The sequence below is a fragment of the Apostichopus japonicus genome, chromosome 9 (genome assembly GCF_037975245.1).
Source record: "Apostichopus japonicus isolate 1M-3 chromosome 9, ASM3797524v1, whole genome shotgun sequence".
Classification (NCBI taxonomy): domain Eukaryota; kingdom Metazoa; phylum Echinodermata; class Holothuroidea; order Aspidochirotida; family Stichopodidae; genus Apostichopus; species Apostichopus japonicus.
The window spans coordinates 10,374,299-10,387,555 of NC_092569.1; the positions used below are offsets into that span (position 1 = coordinate 10,374,299).

General features: G+C 36.5%; 1 protein-coding gene across 1 annotated transcript in view; it reads right to left on the bottom strand.

Moving 5' to 3' along the window:
* The window catches only part of LOC139974195 (heparan sulfate glucosamine 3-O-sulfotransferase 1-like), a 61,847-nt gene extending 50,870 nt beyond the window's left edge, over positions 1-10,977 (bottom strand). Inside the window, exon 1 of the mRNA XM_071981163.1 lies at positions 10,703-10,977. The gene's annotated coding sequence lies outside the window, so the exon portion shown is untranslated. The remainder of the gene's footprint in view (positions 1-10,702) is intronic.
* Positions 10,978-13,257: the final 2,280 nt, after the last annotated feature.

The window sequence follows — 13,257 nt, forward strand, 5'->3', positions numbered from 1 at the left end:
TGCATGTTCATGCCTTCTGAAAATCTGTTTTCAAGTCTCTGTACTTTGACCAGTACACTCAAAATGATATCATTTCATATAAACAACACACTTACCAGTCATAAACACCTTTACGTCTCTCCTATACTGATTATGACAAAAAAAATCTAAAATGCGTTACTTATCAAGCAAAGCACCCATCCAAGACAAAACACCAGCGGAATTCTGGAGAAACACTCGATTACACTACACCTCTACGGTAGACGTCGGCTAATGCACTGAACACACGGCTAAAGAAAACTTCGCTGCATGCCACCGTAGATGATGCAGCCCGCTTAAAGAAGATTGACAGCGATTGGGTTAAAATTAAGTCAAAATTCCTCCGAGATGGCATCAACATGCGACGAGAAAAAACCCGACAATTTGGCTCATTTAAATTCGAGCTGTGATTTCAACTGCAGGGCGATGGATGTGAGAGCCGAATAGACTCTTTTACCTGGAATGAAACAAAGCCGGTACTTCGCTCTGGTATGAACTTGCACTCAGTTGATTATATGTCTCCAGAAGAAGAAAAAAGTGAAAGAGCTACTAGTCGTATCATATATAAAACAGACTGTTAAGAGAGACTGGGTACCATAGGCTCGCCGCCGCGGTTGAGAAAATGTTGTATTGATTACATCGAAATACAGTTGTTTGTCGACTGCATCGTACCAGACGTGAGCCTCAAGAGGCTTTTTAAGTTTGTCTTAGCTGGCAGCACAATGAAGTCGGGTGGAACTGCCAAGTAATATATGTTGAACCATCAAATATTTTGTAAGGGAGAGTAAATATGCCCGAGTAAACTTATATTGACATTATCACTATAGCCTACTCAAGATTATAAACAAACTTGTATATGATGGGGAAAAAAAACATTTTTTTTTTTAAATTAGGTGGAGTAAACTATATGCATGACATTATCACTATAGCCTACTCATGATTAAAACCAACTTACATATGACAAAAAGAAAATCTTTTTATAAGTAGTGGAGGCAAGGGGGGGGGGACATATTGTGTTCTAAGGCGAGAATAACAATAGATTTGCATTAAGACTTTCTCCATCTTAACATTCTTTCTGCAGCTGGCACCAAAAGGACTAAATTTGCGCACGAAACAAGTGTCCGTACGGGGGTGCTACGCTAACTGCTGTAACTTACCTGTACAGTTTGCAATCAAGTATACCAACAGTTTGTCCATGATACAGCCAACTAGAAAATACAAGATGTTTTGTGCATTCTGTGATCAAATGGCTCGTAACCTCATGCCCTACTTCCTTAAAGTGTGGGGGGGGGGGCTAAGATAGACCTTCGGTACAGTAATGTCATGCAGTCTTAATCATGAATCATGTAAATATTTATTGTGGAAAAATATGTATACAAAAAAATGTTGTAGAAAGTGTTAGAAATAATGTTATGCATTCTGAATATACTTACTGATGTTCACACCATACTCATTGTGTTATTCAAGTACCATTTCATTTTTTTATAATTTTGGTCAACAATTCTATCAGACCTGCCAAGTCCTCCTCAAATTAAGATTGCAACGACAGCGATAAGACTAATGAGACACACTCCAGGTAGGAATTTATCACCCAAAGAAGATTTGAGGAGCTACAGTAGTAATGATTCTGTTGTTCTCTACATGTTGCCGCCCAGACACTTCTTATATTATTTAGTATATAAATAAACCTTCAGAAAAATCCAACAACAACATGACTCATCAACGGTGTTCTTTAACATTGAGGTGAGTACACTGGTGAGCAATGATCCAACCAGGAATTGCAGGTTTCATTGAAGATATCATTGTTGCAAGAAAGTTAAAAGTTCTCCCCATATATGCTCCAACTGAGCAGTCTCAAGAGTTTCCACAACATCATGGAGAGAGAGTGAGAGACATGTGTTCAGTTCTTTAGACCTACGTGCTACTACTACTACTACAGCAAAATTCAGAAGAGAAATAAATTGACATCTTAACTTCATGGCATGTACATCAATTGCAATACCCCAAAGAGAGAAAAGCTGAATTTCGACACATAACTTGATTATAGAATTCCTTTCAAGGCTACGTAGGACTGATACAAAATCATGTAAAAAAACAGGTTTTTTCTTCTTTAATCAAATCCCTTCACGTTAATTATTCGTACATGGGGTACCTCCCTTGTGAGTGTTGGGAATTTTTACAGTACTTTCATTAACATGTTGCATCATTCCATGACTAAATATGGTAATTAACAGTAGGTCACATCAAATGGCATACATTCAAAGCAGAGTGCATTTCACTTTCAAAACGTTTGAAAAAAAATGCAAGTTTTCATCTCGCTTGATTTACCGAAAATTGAGCACCAAATTCACAAGTATATGAAGTCACTTTCAAGTGACATCTTTGTTTTTTGAGTGATAAACTTTGAAGATCGATCGCTAAATTTAGCTTAAATAAATTCCTCCAACATGGGATAAGGTCAAGTATTGCGTTGATTTGAATAAATTGTTCAATCCTACAGTACTATCCTGTGACAAGTTACTGTAGTTTGAATTAATTGTTCAAACCTACAGTATTATGTGATAAGTTACAGTAGTTTGAATAAATTGTTCAGACCTACAGTATTATCCTGTGACAAGTTACAGTAGTTTGAATTAATTGTTCAAACCTACAGTATTATCCTGTGATAAGTTACAGTTGTTTGAATAAATTGTTCAAACCTACAATATTATCCTGTGATAAGTTACAGTAGTTTGAATAAATTGTTCAGACCTACAGTATTATCCTGTGATAAGTTACAGTAGTTTGAATACATTGTTCGACCTACAGTATTATCCTGTGATAAGTTACAGTAGTTTGAATACATTGTTCAGACCTACAGTATTATCCTGTGATAAGTTACAGTAGTTTGAATTAATTGTTCAAACCTACAGTATTATCCTGTGATAAGTTACAGTAGTTTGAATTAATTGTTCAAACCTACAGTATTATCCTGTGACAAGTTACAGTAGTTTGAATAATTTGTTCAATCCTACAGTACAGTATTATGTGATAAGTTACAGTAGTTTGAATTAATTGTTCAATCCTACAGTACTATCCAGTGACAAGTTACAGTAGTTTGAATAATTTGTTCAATCCTACAGTATTATGTGATAAGTTACAGTAGTTTGAATACATTGTTCAATCCTACAGTATTATCCTGTGATAAGTTACAGTAGTTTGAATAAATTGTTCAGACCTACAGTATTATCCTGTGATAAGATACAGTTGTTTGAATAAATTGTTCAAACCTACAGTATTATCCTGTGATAAGTTACAGTAATTTGAATACATTGTTCAGGCCTACAGTATTATCCTGTGATAAGTTACAGTTGTTTGAATGAATTGTTCAAACCTACAGTATTATCCTGTGATAAGTTACAGTAGTTTGAATAATTTGTTCAATCCTACAGTATTATCCTGTGATAAGTTACAGTAGTTAGATGTACATACTCAGTAGTAACAGACAGGCTTACATCTATACAAACAACCTGGAGCAGTGACTCAGTCAACTTTCATTTCAAATACTGCAGTACTACTCAAATTGAAAGTTCATAGAATTTCCAAGTTTCTTTTTCATACATGTACATAATCGATTATTAAAGTATATGAGTCTATACAAAGAAATCTTAAGCATTAAATAGATTCACTCATTTATACTGGCTCATTAACCTTTTTCCTGTTGGAAAAACAGTAGTCTGAGGTGTCTTACTACGATTTTTTTTTTATTTGAAATTGCAATCTTATTTTCAGTTGTTGCCATATAAACTGTACGGTTTGGAAACGTTGACAAATTCAAAGTGATGCACGTCAAGCATTCAGTGTATATATATTGTAGCTCTTCATCATGAGATTGCAGTTAGATAGACCTGTGATAAACCATATTGACACACATACAAACCCATGTACAAACACACACACAAACATATAATATACAGAGAACTTGGAGAAGACTTAGGGAAGTTTTATTTAATGCAACACGTGTGTCATCACTAAACGTTCAATTTTCATCTACTGTATATTACACATGCCACCAAATTCACTCACAATTCAAAAATTAAACTCATGCACTGCTATGTACAGTATACTTATATTAATTATTCCACAAACTTAGGTAAATACCAGAGTGTAAGTCTGACCTACCTATCTACCCAGGAAGTGACAGTCAGCTTGTGATGTATTGTACAGGCAGGGCCATGAAAGGGATATGTACAGACTTCAGCCGCTTGAGGCTAAAAGCAGATTACGACATTAACAACTGATTGATAGGCTTTGAACGATTTGTCGTGACATTAATGAGTCAAACTCTTGACATGTCGTTTGCTTCAAGGTAGTCTTGGTCAAGACATTTATTCTTTTTATATAAATAACGTCAAATTATAACACTTCTGAGGGTGCCCTTCCACAAATCAGCCTGTCAGGGGGATTAGCCTTGAAACGTTTTTGACAGATTTTCGAAACAGGATGCAAGGGCGCCCTCATATTAATTGTAATGGGCAAAGTAACAGCAGAATGCCAGGGTTTGAACAAGACTAGCTTCAAGGCAGACTTCCTTGAAGGGAAAAGAAAAGAGAGGGTGGGGGGGCATAATAGTGTTAACACCAACATAACCAGCTGCATTTTAACATCTTGGGCAATACGTCCTAAAGTTAAATCTGGTAACTTTATGAAAAACAGACTTAGACGGTATAAGAATAGCTTAGAATTTTCTATTTTCGAGGCCAGGGCGGAAAAACAGAGATGGGTTAGTATATTAATGCATTTGTATTGTTGGTGCATCTATTGAGGACACCATATGTATAACAGAGGAGTGAAATGAATTACACAAAATTGATACATTCATCAAATTTAAATTAAATATGCACAGAAGATAAATTGGTCAATTTTAAAGAGGAATAAACGATAACAAACTTGAAAGAATTTTTGTTAAAGCCACTCTTAATAAAAGAATGTTCAAATGCAGTTTTTAAATTAGTGTTTTATCAAATCTTTTGAGATAATCCCTGATAAAAAAAAAGGAGGTGGAGGGGGGGGACAAGTTTTACCCATCAAAATGTGGTTCCTAGTAAAGAAAATGTGTGTTTGTGTCCAACTGGGTGGCTAGATGAAGTCACACTCTGAATCTCTGATTGGCCATCTACATGTCACTACATATGGTAACATTAGGTTAATGAAGGAGCCTAGAGAGGGTGTACTGTGCGAAGAAGGTCACCTACTGGGGCATACAGTTACATGTTAGTAGGCAACAGTAGCATAAATGCATAAATTAAACAGCATTGATGGATATATCTAGAGGCAATTGAGGGGCACAAAGCTGCCTAGGTACATCACACACATTAGTCATAGTTGGGAAGCAACATTAAAACAGATATACTTAGGTTTTATGCACAGTACAACACTATACGTTCATCAACCCACATTCCCAAGTTTAGACGTTCAAAGAGCCTGGAGATTGTAATTGCTCACATATGACCAAATGTAAATTATATGTAAACTATGGGATGTTTTTCACTGGAAACTGGATAATCATGGAAATTTCCTCATTTTAACTCAGGACTTTTAACACATTTACTCCAGTTCCCACCAGATTAATCAATGTGTTACAGTAAATGTAAAAGTATAATGTACCATATACAGTATATGGATACAGTTCTGACCAGTAGAGAACTCACATATTTGTGTAGACATGGGTAGAGCTTTTGTTAGCCTGGAAAAGCAATGTAACATCATTTCCTCAAGATTTGGAATTGCTAAATGCTGTGACATTGATACAATCAAACTTTCAATCTTTTAGGCATACCTTGTGACCAAGTGAATTTGCTTGACAGAATCATTACACAGCAAACAGCACCTGCATCTTTAAAAGTTCTCTTGGCTTAAATACTGTATGTACAGTACTGTTAAATGCAGGGTCTTCTGCATTTGTGCACCTCCATCAAAATCATTCAATTCCTTTTGATTATCAGGTGAAGGTTGATTCCACAGCAAGTCAATGTTTCATTTCATTTTACCCAACGTGGTTCAGCAGCTCAGAAAGTACAATTTGAAATTATATGAATTGTCTATAAAATTCAAGTAAAACAAAATAAGATGATGATGATTGGTCTTTGATTCTCCTTTAATCAAGATACAGACCTGCCATCCCCCTCTCACCTCACTCCCTTTAATAGCCCAGACCCCTTTCCCCACTACACCCTCCCACCCCCCAAAAAAAACACTGTACTGTACATATTGCTCAAAGACAAGACATTCTTTTACATCAAATAAACAACACAAATGGCGTCCCATCTCATACTGTTAGGTAACTACTGTACTATGTAACACAGTGCACTCCTCAGTTCAGTCTCCTAATGTCACAGAACCTATCAGACCACATGACATTAAAACTCTCATTCGTGTTCCCTTATTATCAAGACTCAAAATATGTGGATCAAAAATTAGGACTCATCAGACATATCACTTTCTGACGACCAAAAAAAGATGTATGTATATATATATATATATATATATATATATATTAAGAACAAAATGTTAAATTTTTCACATTTCAACCCCATACAAGTGCCTCAAAGGTCTAAAACATTCTTTTCTCGATATATATGAGTCATCTCTTGTGGACTGGTCGGTGTACATACTATATGTGGAAACTTAGACACTGTGATTCAAAATCTGCACTAGATTCCAGGAAAGATAACTGAATCTGCTCCTGTATGGACACTGCTTTTATCTTAATTTCCATGTTAAAAATTGTTGCTTATCATGTTAGGAAACAATAAAATTTCAATACACTATGAGTACTGCAAGCAGATCAATATATTCACCTCACTGTCACAGATGCAGGACATGAAAAGGCTTTAGTTCTTTGTAAAAGAGGGCAGCATTTTAGATTATATTTTATATTGCTGATGGTTGGCAGTCTAAACAGTAGCAGTACAGAGCAATAAGAAATGAAGGCTAGATGTAACAGAGTAACATGCAACCAGTTGTACACAATACTAAAATCTGATTTTTGCTTTCTACCACTATCCTTTTCTTACTGAATTGAGTACTAAATCATTACAGAATCATTGTGATACATACATTTATTGCCAAAGTTTTGTTTCACTCTCAGAGATAGAAAAATTAAAGACAAATTCAGACCAACATATTGCCTGTCGAGTTCCATTTGTTTTACCCATAAAATTGATCGGAAGCATGAGCCGGCTGTGCAGATGTAGTGACCTTTCAATTCATAACTGTACATTAGGCTGCATACTTCACACAATCACTAACATGCCTACAGTAGCACTATTATGTTCTGTCAGTCCGACTGGACTTCATCTCTCTTGTCGCTCAGAGCAAGTCTTTTCGAAGGATACATTAAATAATTGAATTATTGGTACAGTATATACTCCCAAAGCCATGACTGATTCAGCCAAACAGTTCCCTGCGTAGGAACTAGGAACCACATGATTTCCCAACATTATGTGTTGAGTTCAAGGCGTTCGCTTGTGTATGCATACTTTGAAAAAGAATCATTGCTTTGTTATTTTAGACTAACATTCGCATATTTTGTTTCCTAGTTCGCTTCAGATGGGCCAAAACTTTGGCAAAAATAGATTTTTGGTTAACGATTGTGTGATTATTTAATACATGATATTAGAGCTCAAAAGAATGTTCAGATAGGTATTAGTTTGGCCGTAATTATGATGGCATTTACGACGCTGCAAATAATTTCCTCTTTCAAGAAACCCCCAAAGCTCCAATTTCCAAAATATCATGAATTTAGGAAGAAAGTTGGTTCACATTTATATGTACAGAACTTAGTCATTTGTGAAATCAAAGAGCTGTCTCACAGACCTGTGTTAAATACAGACATAATGGTGAGCAAACCAGTCAAATACCAATGTACAGTAGTTATAGCATATGAAGGAGGCATTCAGCATCATAAAAATATATTAAAAATATTTATTTTTTCTTTACTATCACTGAAATGGAACTACATAGGGCTTCTGGCAAATAAAAAAAAAGCATTTCTGTTGGTAGGTTGTTTTTTGGGCAAAATGTTTAACAGAAAATTTATCGCACAAAACTACAGGGTACCTTGGAATATTTTATAATGATATGTGAACTGGTGTGATAATACCTAATGAGGTTTTCCCTTCACAAAGAAAGTAGTCAATTTCATGGAACTAAGTATTTTAGATTAAATTTTAAATGAGTCCATATTCATGTATTTACTCACATTCTGCCATATCATTTAATCATTTATTTATTTATTCAGCCAATGTATAAAAATATTACACATTGAAAATCATAACATTCCTCCTGCTTCGTACCAAATATGAGTAAGAAATTTATAAATAATATGCCAAAAAAATTATAAGTAATCTAAAAAGTGATAAAAATATGTAGGAAAAGGCAGAAAAGTGTCAAAATTGTACAAAACTAAAAATAGGAACAATAAAAAACTAAAAGGAAATACAGATACCTGTAATGACAAACTACATAATTTCACAGCAGATAGGATAAACATTATCCCTTATATGCTTACTTCCCCTAAAAGTACGGAGATGGCAATTTCAAGGTAAAAACTTAAAATAACCATTACCAGGGTGATTCGAATCACTCCTCATTGCGGTACCTGTAAGTACTTATACTCACCCTCATGGATATGTACTCATACTCTGGGCAGTATAAGATAAAGTACTCATACTTTTGCTTCTAGGGTACGCTCATACTCTGACATGTCTCTAGGAAGTTTGCTAAAAGTATTAACTGTATTCATACCGTTCTACAGTACTCACATTACAAAAGTCTGATAAGAGACCTGTACAATATGCATACATATTTGGCACATTAATCCTGTAGGCCTCCTTTTTTACAAAATGATGAACTTTACTTTACTTTTCTTAATTCTTGTTTCCTTTGAGCAATGGATCATTTGGGGATGAGTTTGAAGTGTTATACTCCAATATCCCTTGCCAAGGACTCAGAGTTAGTATTCAGTCACTCTTCAACTGTGACAATCATGGATTTAACTTACAGTTCAATGCATCTTCTCCAAAACTTAAAACATTTAATGAGCTTTGTTCTCCTCTCATCATACTTCGATCAAACCTTCAGGAGATGGTATCAACATTCTTGTTCATGAACTGTATTACAACAGGTGCTGTGAATATATTTCTCCTCAATTCACATCTAGATTTTCTCACAACATGAGGACCCGGTGGAATTATAGTGTTACTGAAGGCCAGCTAAGTTCAGACACTTCTTAGTACTTAGGCCTTGGGATATGTTTATGTTATACTATAGTATAGCCTAGGGCTATCAGGCCTTCTTAGAAAGTATGGAGAGGTACGGTAACGTTGTGTATCGCCAGTAGCGGAGCGTCCATACAGTCAGAGGGGGCGGATGCCCCCCCCCTGACGGACTCAAATGGACTGCTGGCGCCCTTATCAGCTTTTTACCACTTTTTACTTATTCACGATTATTTACTTTTTTATTGCGCTCTCAAATACCTATTGACATTTGTCACATTTTGTTGGTGTAATTTTCTGACAAAATGGCGATGACACCTAGGCTATTTGTCATTTCCGGCGATCTAGGGAGTATCTTTACTCAAAAAATTCTCTCCGCTCCGTGCCAACCTGTAGTGGCGCTCCGCTTATATAGTGTCGAAAGCGCCCCTACAGACTATTCTCGCCCCCCCCTGACCAATACCCCTACCTCAGCCACTGTGTATCCCCTTAAAATGCATTCTGTGTTTACATGTATATGTAGCTGCACTGATGGTAAATTAATTGCTGTGATCATTTGGAAAATTGAAAATACTGTACTTTTTCAATAGCAATCTTAATCTACAAACAAAAATGGATAAAATTTCCACATTGAAACTAAGAAACATAAATTTCATATTGAGAAATTTTTGTGGATTATTTCACCCATTTAGCAGATTTATACGGTAAACTTTGACGCATGTGCGAAGTCAGTCTAGCCAAGTATATAGGCCCAGGCCTAGTAGGATGGTGACTTCGAAGTTCGGCCACTTAAGACTTAAAACACCCCAAAACTAAATCTTCTGGTATAAATCATTTGAAAATATACTTCATATGGTGGGAGAATTTTGTCATAGTACGATACACGGCCAAACTTTCTTTCCTGCAAACTGTTTTCACGTTGTTTTCCAAGAAGATTCTTCGTGATTGTGGAACTGGTATTTCTTGCTAGAGTATTGCGAAGTTCGGCCGCGCAACCCACAGTGTGGCGATGGTGATAAAATTGGGGCGCAGTTGCTTTTTCAGTAATTATAACAGACTTCATAGATCTTCGTCATTTTATTGACAAATATGTAAGTAATTTCTTGCACACGGGTCATTTTGGAGAGAAAATAACTGTAGCTTCGTACTTTTTGGTGAAATTTGGCTCTTCCTGTAGGCTAGGTTTTCATGGTGAAAATCGTGTATTTCTTAGGGTGCCCGAACTTCGCAGTATGGCGAACTTCGCAATACTGACTATACTGTACTTATCAAACACTACTACATTAGCCTAAATAGGGAAATATATAGTACTTATTAATACAATGTATGCAGATTTCCATGCCATAGGCTACGTTGTTGTAGGCCTATAGCAAATCTCCTGCCGAGATTGATAGGCCTAACTTTAGTAAACAAGCTGAACAACTTACGAAGATGTGTATCTGGCTGTAGTGTTAGACTATTACTAGACTAGGCTCTGTCCGAGACTAGACCTTAGCCTAACTTAAGTGTTAGACAGTGAGGCTTCACCAAGGACTGAATTAGTTCAAAAGCAACCTCGGGAACTTCGATCACAAAACCCACTCGTTACAGCTTTCATCACAACATATATAGCTTCAAGAACAAAATCGTGGCATGTCTTTCCCAGCAGGACATCTCGCTAGACTAACGATACATGGTGTTACACACAATAGCATTCGCCTGTCGGAAACTAGCAACCAATAGTGGCATGGAACAATAGCAGCCACTAGCAGCAGATAATAACGAAAAGGACACTATAGCACGCCAACGGTGTACATCACGGGAAGCCACATGGGCAAATGGGCAACTTATCAAGCAAGCAGGTGTTGCTTCTATGTTTTTTTCTTTTTTAAATTGAATAACCCGAATATGGAGGGATTTGAGAGACCGGAGTAGTACCAGAAGAATGTAACATCCTAAATTCGAGCAAAAGTCCTCAAAAATGTGCATTATTTTTTTTAATTTTTAATAATTTCAGTTATGGAGGTATTTGAGAGGCCGGAATAGTAATCTCATGCCATGTAAAAGAGGAGAGTCTTGTCTTTCTCCTGATAATATTCTGCCTCTAAAATCTCTTCATAACTTGACTTATTTAATTTTGAAAATAACAATACATATCTTTGAGGTTTTTTATATCCAATTTAAGATGTTTTCGGATTTGATATAGAGGTAACATTTTATGGTTAATTTTGTTGCCAATAGTGACCTATACCATGTAAAAGAGGAGGGTCTCATCTTTCTTCTGGTACTTCGTCCGACCCTCAAATGTCACCATAACTCAAATTATTAAAACATTTAAAAGGGGTTGAATATGTGTTAGGGATTTTGCTCTAATTTAGGGAGTTTTCGAATTTGAATAGCGCTAAAATTTTTACGGTCATTTTTGGTCAAGAAATAAGTTTTGTTACCGATAGTAAAATTCCCTTGTTGGTAGTTCACAAATTAACTTGTGATTTATCAATGCTAATCAGATGGGATCACATTGTTTATGGTCATTTCTTGCTAAGTCTAGCTTTGACACTGATAATTGACTTATGCCACCAGGAAGAAACAGATTTCGACTTTGCTATGATTGTATTATCGGCTCTCAAATTACCTTTTTCATAAAGGTATCATATTTTCAGTATTTTTATGAGCATAACTGCATGTAAATTTATCGGTCAATTATTGGAGGTTAAGTTGGTCTAAAATTGATTTGTTTACCAAAGCTAAATCTATACCTGATGAAAGTGGTATGTCTTAGCTCTACACTGTTACTGTTTTGGACTCTGTATCCTCTACATAACTCAAATTATGAACGTTTAAATAAGACAATAAACTGTGGATCCTTCTTATTGTCTGCTCCTATTGACTGCTGCTAATGGCTGCTAGGGACCTGTAATCCAGTTGGTGTCTTTCGTTTATGCGTACATAACCACAGTATCCAACCGTTCGCAACGCTCTAAGGTATACACTAATAGCGGCTGTTATGGTCTGCTCTTAATGGCTGCTAGCTTCAAACCTATGTTGTATCCGGAGGATCTTCATTCCACATCCGCCACTGTGTAATGAAGTAGGAATAGGCCAGGTCACAACCTCAGACCACAGAGGAAAACAAACTGATATCTCCGCACATCAGTGGTATATCAGATACGTAGGCGCTTCCAATCCATGCATGGAGATCACATAAATGTATACAAATATGTAGAATGTGGTAGAGATCAGTGGATAATGTACGAAATATGATCATTTTCGCCACAAAAAGGGAAAACGATATACTGAAGACCTCTAGTAAGATTATTAGCGTTCAGTCTAGTTTGAACTGAAGTACAGTATAGTTTGAAGGTAATCAGTGCGCCAAGAGCTATCAATTTTAGATTGCTAAAATTGCTGAAAGCTTTCAATTGTAGTTTTCGGGATGTTCGTATCCTGCAAACCATTCTCAGTCATCGGGGAGTGTTAATATAACATTCCCTTTAGACAATAAACTGCTGACGACAAAGAAAAAAAGTTGAGGGTGGTAGTAAAATACTTGTTGTAGATTGAACATAGGTCAGTGGCGTGCAAAAAGGGGGCCGGGACCATCTATCCCCCTCCGAATGTCAGTCGGGAGGGGGGGGGGAATGGCATTCAGCTGCCTTGCATTCAGCCTGGGAAGAATTTGACCATCACTCCGGGTGTATCCTCCCCTCCCCCTTCCCTCCGTTTTTTCAACCTCACCGTTTTTAAACCCCACACAAAGCAATACCCGGACGGAACAAGTTACAAAGCTATCTACATTATGTCAACATATGAAAAGGCAATATTTTATAAATAGAGGGCGCCCTTAGAATTTATCGACTATAGTGTTCCTAGGAACTCTATTATCGACCAGAGTCGTATATACGGCTCTGTTATCGACACAAATCTGTATGTTGGCTCTGTAATGCAGTATAGCCGTATATGTCTATACATGGGCGGCGATCATGGGGGGACGGGGGGACAT